Source organism: Felis catus, chromosome X (genome assembly GCF_018350175.1).
Source record: "Felis catus isolate Fca126 chromosome X, F.catus_Fca126_mat1.0, whole genome shotgun sequence".
Classification (NCBI taxonomy): domain Eukaryota; kingdom Metazoa; phylum Chordata; class Mammalia; order Carnivora; family Felidae; genus Felis; species Felis catus.
This window is the reverse complement of record NC_058386.1, coordinates 12,665,997-12,677,568: the sequence shown is the minus strand read 5'-3', so window position 1 is coordinate 12,677,568 and position 11,572 is coordinate 12,665,997. Positions and strand designations below refer to the sequence as shown.

At 39.7% G+C, this 11,572-nt stretch overlaps 1 pseudogene; it reads right to left on the bottom strand.

The window, feature by feature from the left end:
• Window positions 1-9,300: 9,300 nt before the first annotated feature.
• Window positions 9,301-10,901, bottom strand: LOC109496319 (annotated as a pseudogene).
• Window positions 10,902-11,572: the final 671 nt, after the last annotated feature.

Here is an 11,572-nt window from a genome sequence, read left to right as displayed (position 1 = left end):
TCATTAAGATGCCTTATGTGTGTGTGCCCCCAAGAAGTGCTTACAACCACTCTATGATATAGGGCTGTTTACATCCTTTTTACAGATGAGGAAACAAGGAGGGGGAACAGTTTGCCTGAACTTACATGGCTAGGAAGTGTGTTCTGGTAACTGGGTACTTCACAAGACTGCATGCATTTGGGGGGGACAAAGGATAGAACCAAAGAGACCTCAGAGTTCTCCTGGGAGGTGAAAGGACACATAGGAAGGGGGAAAAGTGTGCTGAAACACCACTCAGTAGAAACCAGGGATAAATAATTAGGGAGCTGAAACATGAAGGGGAAAAAACACGGAGTCCAGCAGCTATGGTTTCTATTTCTTCCTCAGCAATGGCATCCTGTATTTTGTTTTTCTGTTTTGGGGTTTTTAATTTTTTGCCTCTAGGGAAACAAACAGGATGCTCAGTTCTTGTCTCATGTCTACAGTCACATTTCTTTAATATCAGGACCTCAACTGTGCTTCCTCTTTCAATAAGCAAGATGAAACATCTTCATGGAAACAGAAAGCAAATTATGCACCATTTTGCTGAAAGCACTGCCATGCTTCCTGGTGACTCTCTTTCTCTTTTTAAAGATTGTATTTTTAAGTAAGCTCTATACTCAATGTGTGGCTCGAACTAATAACCCTGAGATCCAGAGTCACAAGCTCTACTGACTGAGCCAGGCAGATGCCTTCTATTTGACTCTTAACAACAACAAACATTCCCCATTTCTGATCATGGCAAAGAGGCTACTTGCAGGCTCAGAGCAAGGCTTGATGTGTTGTTTTCTATTTCCTCCTCACACATCTTCCTTCCTGTCCTAATTCCACTTCTGCATCCCTTTGCCAACAGGGGGGATGCCACCTTTCAAAAGGAACAGCTCGACTGTTCTATTGGGATTAGAAAGACCTCACTCCAGTCATCCAAACATGCACTACTATTCATTCACTTGTAAACTCCACGTTTGATGATTATGATGGACAATAGACTTGCTCTTTGGGGTCTGGATCACGGGACTCAATTTCTGAAGCACATTCTCTTTCGTTAATCAAAGGCCTAAAAATATGGGGACTCACCTTTGATAAAAGATTGGCCAGATTCCCCGCTCCCCTCCCCCCACCCCTGCCAGTTGTGAGGCTGACTTACTGGTGATACCTCATTATGGCCACAGCAAAGAAAGCCTGCTTGTCATGCATCCAAAAAATAAAAGAATAGAAATTTAATAACTCTGAGCAGGTTGTAGCAGATGATGACGTATACGGGCTTCTGAAGCATTTTCTTTGAGATTCAGTGACTTCAGATGGTTAGAGGAGCAGAACTCAATTAACAATTTTTAAAAACCTTCAATTAAAAAAATCACTGAGGTGAAAACAATCAGATCAGAGAACGAATGAGGAGAAGCTTTTGTTACTAGGCAATCCAGAAGCAACACCAACTGTACTCTGGGAGAAAAATGCTTTCTATCCTTTCTCAGAAACAAGGATATACAAAAAGCAGGGCTAAAGTTCTTCCTTGGATGCAGCTGCTGCTGGGCCTAACCTGGAACCATTTGCTCCTTAAATTCTCACTCTAAGCTTTGGGTCCTTTTTTTATTTTATTGTTTATTTTATTTTTGAGACGGAGAGAGACAGAGTGCGAGCTGGGGAGGGGCAGAGAGAGAGACACACAGAATCCAAAGCAGGCTCCAGGCTCTGAGCTGTCAGCACAGAGCCCGATGCAGGGCTCGAACCCGACAACCATGAGACCATGACCTGAGCCGAAGTCAGACACTCAACCAACTGAACCACCCAGGCGTCCCTAAGCTTCGGGTCCTTTTACGAGGATTTCGTATGTGGGTACATGTGCAGCTAGGGGATGGGAGTTATAACTAGCATTTGCTGAGTAGTCACTATGTGCCAGGCACTATTCTAAATGCTTCCTTCTCTTGATTTTCACTCCTATTGGGTAGGTATGCACTATTATTAGTCCCATTTTAAAGAGGAGGAAACCAAAGCCCAGAGGGATTTTCATAATTCACCCAAGATTAGTGCTATGACCAGATTTCAAACACAGGCAATCTGCCTTAGAGTCCAGGCTCTTAATACCATGTTAGTTCCATGGGATTTCCAGATGAGAATTCGTGCTACCTGGAATCAAATATTTCTTAGATTTAAAATAGAATCCCGCCCTTTTTTAGCTGAGAAAACTGAGACCCAGAGAGGTTAAGAGATGGTCACAGTAAACTAATGTTGACTGGGGTTCAGTCAGAAATCAGGTCTCCTATGAGCTTACCTATTTCTCTTCTTCCATTTCCCAACCATGACATTTTCCTAGGAGACATTTCATCAGAAGAACCATGGTATCCATGGAAATGAACTTCTCAGATGTGTTGTTCAGCTACAAGGAGTATGGTTAGCCGAGAACCTCCAGCTGTTAAGTGCCTTCAAGATCCACTTTAACTTTTGAGCTGAGGCCATGGAATAAAGTCTGATCAATATACTCAACAGGCCTGGTGGGGGAAAGGTGACAGGGAATGATTCTTTGCTTCTGCCATTGGTAACATTAATTCTGCAGATTTCCCAGGACCCTCTTGTCTTCCATTCTCTTCATTTTCCTCTCTCCTCAGTTTGCTCCCCTTTCTACTCCTTGATTCTCTGAAATGCAAAGTGGAAAACTATAATTGTTACGGCTCCTGGGTTCAAGCTGTCGATGTTACTGGGGTGTACAGACTGGGGAATAGAGGACAAATCTATACCAATTTTTCTCTGTTTAAAGCTTTCTTCCTAGTTCTCACTGTTGGGTATCCATGTATGCACCCCGACATGGCGAGGGATCAAAAGCATGGGTCTAAGCCATGTTAAATTGGTAATAACTGTGCAACTCTCAAAACTGTTTCCCCCATATGTAAAATGTGTGACATTGTGCTAGATTCACCACTTCTCTATATTTCTATTTTATCATTTAGAAAATAGGAATAATAACCTCTAATTCACAAGATAGTTGTGAGAATGAAATAACACATAGTGAGGCTCAATAAACAGTGGTTCCCTTTCCCAAGATCATTGTCAAATTTTGTGTTTGATATTTATCGTCCACTCCATTATAGTCTCTTGAACCATATTTGTATGAAATTAGCTAATTCCCACATTTTAGGGGGAGACTTGATTTTTCTCTATAATCACCCTGCCTTTATGTGGCTATAATACAAAATACATTATATATAATAAAAATTATATGTATAATCTATATACTTATTTTTTGGACAGACAAATCAAATGGTTTGATAAAGGAACTGACTGGGAGATGTGTAAATCTGACTGGGAGAAGTAAATCTTATTGGTGAGTAGGAGAGATTTGTTCTAATTCATGATATGATGAGATGTTAGAGTTCTAATAAGGCATGGAATGGTAAAAGGATTGTTAATTGACTATAATCCCTCAGTAATTTATGGCTATGAGGGACTAAAATATTAGGAAAAATGGATTTTCAAACTGCTGTAACATTTATTCACATATCCAGTCATTCATCCGCCTACCTGTTCATCTACCATCTACTAGTCACCATCCTCCATCTACGCATCGATATTTTTATCCATCCATCAGTTTATTATCCAGCCATTCATCTACCCATGCATCCATCCTTCCATTCACCAATACATTCCAATGATACCTTGAGAGGTAGTAACATTACAGTGCATAGAAACACATGGAATAAATGGCCCTTACCATATGGGAACTTTCCATTTAATAGGGAGAAAAGAAAATAAGAGGGAATATGAGATAAATGTTCCCAAGAGCTGTATAATATGACTATAGATGTTCTAAGCATGAGAAATTCTTCTGGCAGAAGAGAAAGATGAATTTCTTCAGTTCAAGAGACAGAATTTATTTTGGGTTTGAAGATTCTTGAATAATTGGCAGAATACCATAAGCAGAAAAGAGAGTGCATTTTGGGCAAAGAAGGTAGTAGAGAGGGCAAGTCATAACTCCAGGAATGATGAATATTTTGGTTTAGCCAGATGATACTGATGGAAGATTAAACCTAAAAGGTACATCGGGGGGTGGGGAACATGGGAGGTCTACAATAATGGTCTGAGAAATTTGGTGTTTTCTTGGTAAGCATGCAAAGACACTGAGATTTTTAAGTAGTAGACTGATACAGTTAGAGTTACATATGCCAAATATTTTTAATTCACTTCAGTTTTCAATTAGGTATTTAAATAGCTAAAATATAATACACTGGAGGTTCCAAAATATTTTCAGTTCACAGTACTCTGTGTCTCTGTAATTTTTCATGGGATTTCTAGGCCAAAAGAAACACCTAACAATTTCATTTGTTAAGTAGTTAAGTCCAAATAACTTATTAAACACTTGTATCCTAACAATTTAGCAGCTGTTTGGAAAAAAATAATGCATATAAATAATTTTTTGAAAATTTCAGTCTTAAGTAACCACAATTACTTCCAAATGGGATATGCGCACCTGCTGGGCACTGTACAATTTCTCAGACTTTGGAATCGGATTGGCTATCACCACCCTCTACATTGATTTTCACTTGGTATTTATTTGGTTTTTACCACAACAGCTGTTGAACACCCAGGTTTGCAAAGACATCATGTTTTCAACAGTGATGTCACCAGATCTAATGTTGAAACTGTGAACTAACTCAAGGTACTAGTTTGCATAGTGTCCAAAAGATGTTGCACAGCCCTGAGTTTCCCTCAAAAATTTAAAATATCCTATTAATCTCACTCTTGGGTATATATCCAATGGAAAATAAATCAGTATCTCAAAGAGATATCTGCAGTCACATGATCACTGCAGCATCATTCACAACAGTCAAGCTCTGGAAACAGTCTAAAAGTCCTTTTGCAGATAAATGGATAAACAAAATGTGGTTATATATAATGTATACACATACTACACACACACACACACACACACACACACACACACTCAAAAGTACTATTCAGCCATCAAACAGAAGGAAAGCCTGCTATTTGTGACAACATGGATGAAACTGGGAGGGATTATGCTAAGTGAAATAAGGCAGACAGTGAAAGACAAATACTGTATCACTTATATGTAGAACCAAAAAAAAAAAAAAGAGGCTAATTTCATAGAAACATAATAGAGTGGTGGTTGTCAGGGGCCGAGGAAAGGGGCAAATGGAGAGATGTTGGTCAAAGGGTACAAACTTCCAGTTATAAGATGAGTAAGTTCGGAGGATCTAATGTACAGCATGGTGGCCACAGTTAATAAATGGTATTGTATACTTGAAAGTTGTGGAAAAGAGATATAAGGCATTCTCACCACTCACACACAAGCATACGTGAAAGAGTTAACTATGTGAGGTGATGAATCTGTTAGTTCTCTCGATCTTGGTAATCATGCTACAATGTATATGTATATAAAATCATCACATTGTGCACTTTAAATATATACAATTATATTTGTCAATGAATCCTCAGTAAACTTGGAAACAAACAGACAAACTATCCTGCTGTACTTTCGTGAATTTACTGCAGTGTGCCAGGGTACCTTAGTGCATGACTTAGGAATTCAATATTTAATCATTACCATTTGACAGGTACCATCCTAGGCATTTTATATATACTGTTTCATTTAATCCTCACAATGCCCCATTTTTCAGATGGGCAAAACTGAGGTCACAGAGCTGAAAAGTTATGAAACTGTCCCTAGACCCTATATAACACCTCTATTAATATACATCAAATCTTTCCCCAACTTGACTCTAAACAACATAAGAGTAGGGACCATATCCTATGTATCTTTGTACTCCCAGTGTCCAGAATATCCTACTCGATGCTGTTATCAGGATGTAATGTGTTTCTTGATCTTACCTGATTGGTTTAATTTCCCCAGGAGCAGGCCCTGAGACGTGAATTTTAGTGCACATAATTTATTTGTAAGATAATTAAGCAAGTTCTGGCAGGTGAGTGGGGAAGTGTGTCAGGGAAGGGAAGGAATGAATAAAGGGTACACTACCAAGCAACCTTCCACCGTGGGTGACGAGCTCAATCACACTGGGAAGTCTGGGAGCCAGTGCAGAACACATGGCTCAGAATTATCCTACTGGAGGGGCAAGGGAGCTGTGTTATTTACACACCAATTCCCATGTGACATTGCTTGAAGACTGCTAGGGGAGCTGGAGGGGTGATAATTTCTTGGCCTGCCTTGTGAATTGTCAGAGAGGGCTGCAGTGGCCAGAGACAGTTCTCAGGAAAAGAGATGAGATCTTGTCAGCTAGGAATCAGATCCATCCACTAAAATGCTTAGACCCAACTAGACATGGGTGAGGCACAGACAGTGACCGCTTCAGTGGTAGTCTGGGACAGGGCTTAAAAAATGACTGAGGAAGGGCAGTGCTTTTCCACATGGGTGAATCACAATACCTGGGAGGCATGCACAGTTTGTAAAACCATACTTAACAGAGTATGATTTTATATTTAGAAAAGAAAATTTTTTTTTGCTTTTATCTCTTTGGTTGGTGAATATATACCGAAGATAGTAATTTTCAAGAGAGTTCAGCATAAAAGTACAGCATTGAGATAGATGAGTCTCAGAAGTGTTTAAAATGTTTGAAAAGGGCTAAGCCAGATCCCTCATGGCAAAGCGGTACCTAAGGAGGAAAGCATTTGCTAATATGGGCTTTCCATTTTGTCTTTCTAGCCAAAGGGAAACAAGGTACAGATCTCAACTGAAATGGAAAACTGAGATTTAAATCCCCATTTCATCTACATCGTTAGGGCCATGTTGAGAGTTTATCTCAACAGAGAAAAAATGACCTTTGGGACTATGCACAAGCATTTAGCAGAAAGACTCAGTTTCTAAATGCATTTTCAGCAAAATTAAATGGGTTTGCCATGTTCCAATTCAACTTAGCTATGCCCTGTGAAACTAAGAAGTTTTCTATAAATTGCATTTTAGAAACCATTTAAAAATGTCAAGTAATAATCTCTAAGGGGGAAGAGAACTACAAAGCAAATCACTAAAATCAGCTATTTACCATTAATTTCCTTTTCCTAATGGAAATGACTGACTCACACCTTTGCTGAATTCCATTTTGGGCAACAATATTTTCTATGCTAATCTGAGAGCTCATTCTTCAAAGAAAATATATGAAAACAATCTTATTTTAGGCCTTAACTGTGGCTCAGATATGTCTGGTGAATTTATATATCTATAAACTGATTTGCATAAACACACTTGGCTGAAGGAAGAGGAAGTTGCTCTATCACCTAGGGAAGAGTCAAAAATGGTCTTTTGAATATAGGTCTCTGGCCAGGGCCTGCATACTTATGTTTGAACTCTCTGGAGAAATAGGATAATAGGAACCACTTAGGAACCCATTTTCATGAGAAATTCTGAATACGTAGGTCCAGGATGCATTGTACTATAGCTCTGCTGAGGACTGTGGAAGAAGGCTGCAGGGAACACAATGTCTCTTTGGCAACTTGAGGGTTCACAGTTCTGGGGCACCTGGGTGTCCCAGAGAGGCTGGCTGTAATGATGAATAGCACCAAGTAGCAGATGTTCTTGAGGTGTTCAAGGGGAAGACAAGAAGGCTTCTCATGAGTCACCAGAAAGGACTTTGCAAAACCAGTGAAGTCTGAACTTTTCTTTCTATCATGACCACTTTAGTACCCTAGGCTGGAGAAACTTGGGTTGATACTGAATGAAAACAGTACCATGTTTCACATGCATCAATGTCATATGCCTTTCCAGATAATAATTGTGGAAATGTATGAATGGCTTTTAATTATGTGAACAGAAAATAGAAAAATCTATATAAAATAAATGTAACTAGGTGGGCAGTGTTGTGTCATCTTCATAGTTTATATCTCCAGAGCATATTTTAAATATATCTATTGTATGCTCCACTGAGCGCCTGCCTGGTTAATGGGAAAAGCCCTGGATTGGTGGGGGTGGGTGGGTCAGGAGACCTGAATTCTAGTAGCTCTTTGACCATAGGCAAATTTTGTATGCATGATTAAATGGTTAACCCTATCTCTTCATCCCTTCTTAAATCCATACCCTCAGCAGTGCCTCATCGTGGGCAGAGAATATTTCTTTGCCCCTTGACTTTGGGCTTGGCCATGGAACTTACTTTGGCCAATATAACTTGTGGGTGGAAATAATAGTCTTTCAGTTCCAAGTCCAGGACTTAAAAGGCCTTCTGTGCCTCTACTTGCTTTCTTGTGCCTCTGCCATTACTAAAGGAAAACCTCCTCCAGTTAGCCACTGGTTCAAGGAAGATAAGAGTCATTTGGAGCAAACCCAAGGACATAAAATGTGAAAACAGAACTCCTCTAGCCACAAAAAACCTAGATCAACCAAACCCCAAATCAGCAAATGCCCAGAAATGCATTAGCTAAATACATGCTTATTGTAAGCTGCTAAGATACTACAGGTGTTTGTTATGCAGCCATAGCTGACTGATACATCTGATGATCTTTCTGGAGCATCCATTTCTTCATCTGTAAACTGAATAAGCTTACTACATAACCTCAGATCTCTTGTAGCTTTAACTTTTTTTCAAAATAAACTCCTTTTCACTTCTATATAGCTGAATATTTTTGTCTTTTCTTGTACTAGGAAAGTGCATTGATTTCAGGAAGTGCTGCTCCTGTGGTTAGACATGTCAGTTCTGTATTAATGAAACTCATTGGGCAATAGAAAGTCTTTCAACCATAGCTAAGGAGCCACATGAAATGTGCATAGATTGAGCCTCAGATAAACACTATACATTTAATTTCTGGCCTTCAAAGTAAAAGTTTCAGAAAGAGCTCCTTGTTTCTTTATTGACTGAAAACAAGTATGTCTCCTGGACAGACAAGTGTGAGGAGAAGAAGACTCAGCATCTGCCAGACTCCTGGGAAGCATTTATATTTTTGGCTTATAGAATTCCAACCAAAAGAGTTCAGTCAAGTTTTCCCTTTGGGGACAAGCAATCATTAGCCTCCTCTCTGGTAACATATTTCTGTACTCAATTTTTAAAACAAATTCTTGACTATACCATATTATTTCTTCAAGAGAAAAATAACGGTATTTAACCTCTTTCTATATAGAAAGTTAACTTTCTCCTTTGTTTTTCTTCCTTTTCTTTGCTGCATTAGAAGTATCTACTTCACCAGCAACACTGCTTCTAGAGGTAGAATGCAAACATAGAGCCCTCCAGGCTAATAAGTTTTAAGTGGCAAAGATTTGGTTCACCAAGCTCTATTGAGGAAAAAAAGAGAGAGAGAAAGATGTGTGTGTGTGTGTGTGTGTGTGTGTGTGTGTGTGTGCGCGCGCGTGTGCGCGTGTGTGCGGGCACATGCATGCAGATGTGCAACAGATAAGTAAATAGGGTGTAGGGCTGAACCCTGGAAAGACTAGGGGTGGAAAAAGATATTGGTGTGGTAGGCTGAAAAATGTCCCCACAAAATATATCAGGTCCTAATCTCTGAAACCTGTAAATGTTACATTATACAGAAACAAGATCTTTGCAGATGTGGTTAAGAATCCTGGGATGGAGAGATTATCCAGGATTATCAGGGTGGGCACTGAATGCAATCACACATATCCTTATAAGAGAGAGGTAGAGGGAAATTTGACAGACAAAAGAAGGGAAGGCAACGTGGCCATAGAGGCAGACGTTGGAGTGATGCAGCCACAAACCAAGGACGCTGGCAGCCACCAGAAGCTGGAAGAGGCAAGGAATGGATCACCCCTAGAACCTCTTGAGGCAGCCCAGGCCTGCTGATGCCTTGATTTCAGCCTAGTGATACTGTGAAGATCCTTAAGTCAATCATATCTGCAAAGATCTTGCTTCCATATAAAGTAACATCTCCCTCTCCCCTACCTCAACCTTCTGCTGCCCAAGCAGATGTTAAACTGGGGAATGAGATAATGACTTCTCCTCATTGTAGGTACCCCGATCTCTAGGAATTGTTTTATTCCTCCAATGGCTTTCCTTGTGAAAGAAAAAAAATAATTTTATATATTTATCATTTTGTTCTGTTTTTGCTTTTATTTGCATTTATTTTATACAGAATTTACCTCCGGGCCATAAGTTTTTGTTTCTTCAGTTTCTTCTGAGATAGCTTATTCTTCTGTGCAACTTCTTCTTCTGGTTTAAGAACAATTTGGTCTTTTTTCAGTAAGGATCATCTCAATGTGGCAGGGAGAGCTCATGTTTGGGCTAATCCAACCATGAGCCTTGTAAGTTCTATGCTGTGTCTTATGGGCTTGTTTCACCTGGATGTGCTCAATGACCAGAGAAGCTCCATCTAAACCCTTAAGTTCAGCATTACTCTCTGCATTTTTAAGCATGTGCAGCAAAAAGTCAGCACTCTTTTTGGGCCACCGACCCTGTGTCCAGCCCTACTGTTTGGCCTGGGTGCACCTGTCAATCCCATCATTGTAGCAATGGAATTGTACACACTGCTTCTGCAAAGTGACATCTTTGAGATATTTGGTGGCTTTTCAGAGATGCATACCCTGGATGCCCTGGGAAGTTTCACTTGTGTTCTTAAAGTGAACACAAAGATTTGAACTTCTTGATGTGCATGATTTTGTCGGCTTTTCTGGGTCAAGTGAATAATGAACCATTTTCAGAGATCACCTCATGCTGCTTACAGGAAGAGATTTTTATATATCTATATAATATATATTATATAGAGAATAATATATATAGTTTATATATAATCTACATATTATAGTTATTTATGAAGTCCTATTTTCTAAAACAAGCTTAACAATATAGGCATATATATTCATCACCAAGTGGAACTTTCCTTTTTTAAAAAAAATATTTATTTATTTTTGGGAGAGTACAAGTGGGGCAGGGGCAGAAAGAGCAGGACAGAGGATCTGAAATGGGCTCTGCACTGGACTGACAGCAGCAAGTCTAATGTAGGCCTTGAACTCACAAACTGAGAGCTCATGACCTGAGCTGAAGTCGGACACTAAACCGACTGAGCCACCCATGTGCCTCACCAAGTGGAACTTTCAATGCAAAGATACATTTACACTTTTCCTTTTTGGGGGGAACCATTACCCATGCCCTAGCCTAAAGACATTCAGGAAATCCAGTGTAATCTGACTTTTCTCATTGTCCCAGTGGCTCTGAACACTGCCCAGAAGCCAATTCAGTTCTTCCTGGTTTGTGCAAGGAAGATTAGAGGTGAGGCTGATTTTCTTTATCTCCCTAATTATTAGAAAGCACAGAGAGTCCTGAGGCTGTCCCCAAATCTGGCAGTCTGCTTGATAATCACTCCTCCTTGGCTTCTAAGCACTTCTGAGAAAGGAGGAGATCAGTCTCTGACACAAGCAGCTACTGTGTTATGGATTTATTATCTTAGCCCCCTTTAAGCACTCAAATAAACCTTGGATGCAAAGAAGACTTGTCAGGGGTTACAGAGAAAGCTCTATAAGCTTTAAGTTGTCAATAAAACTCTATTGAATTCACTTTCTCATTCTTCTTCTGCTTGTCTTTAAAACCCCCAATTGATTTTTTTTCAGAATTCACAGTGTCACCCAGCGAGGGCTGTTTCTAGTTGTAGGCAG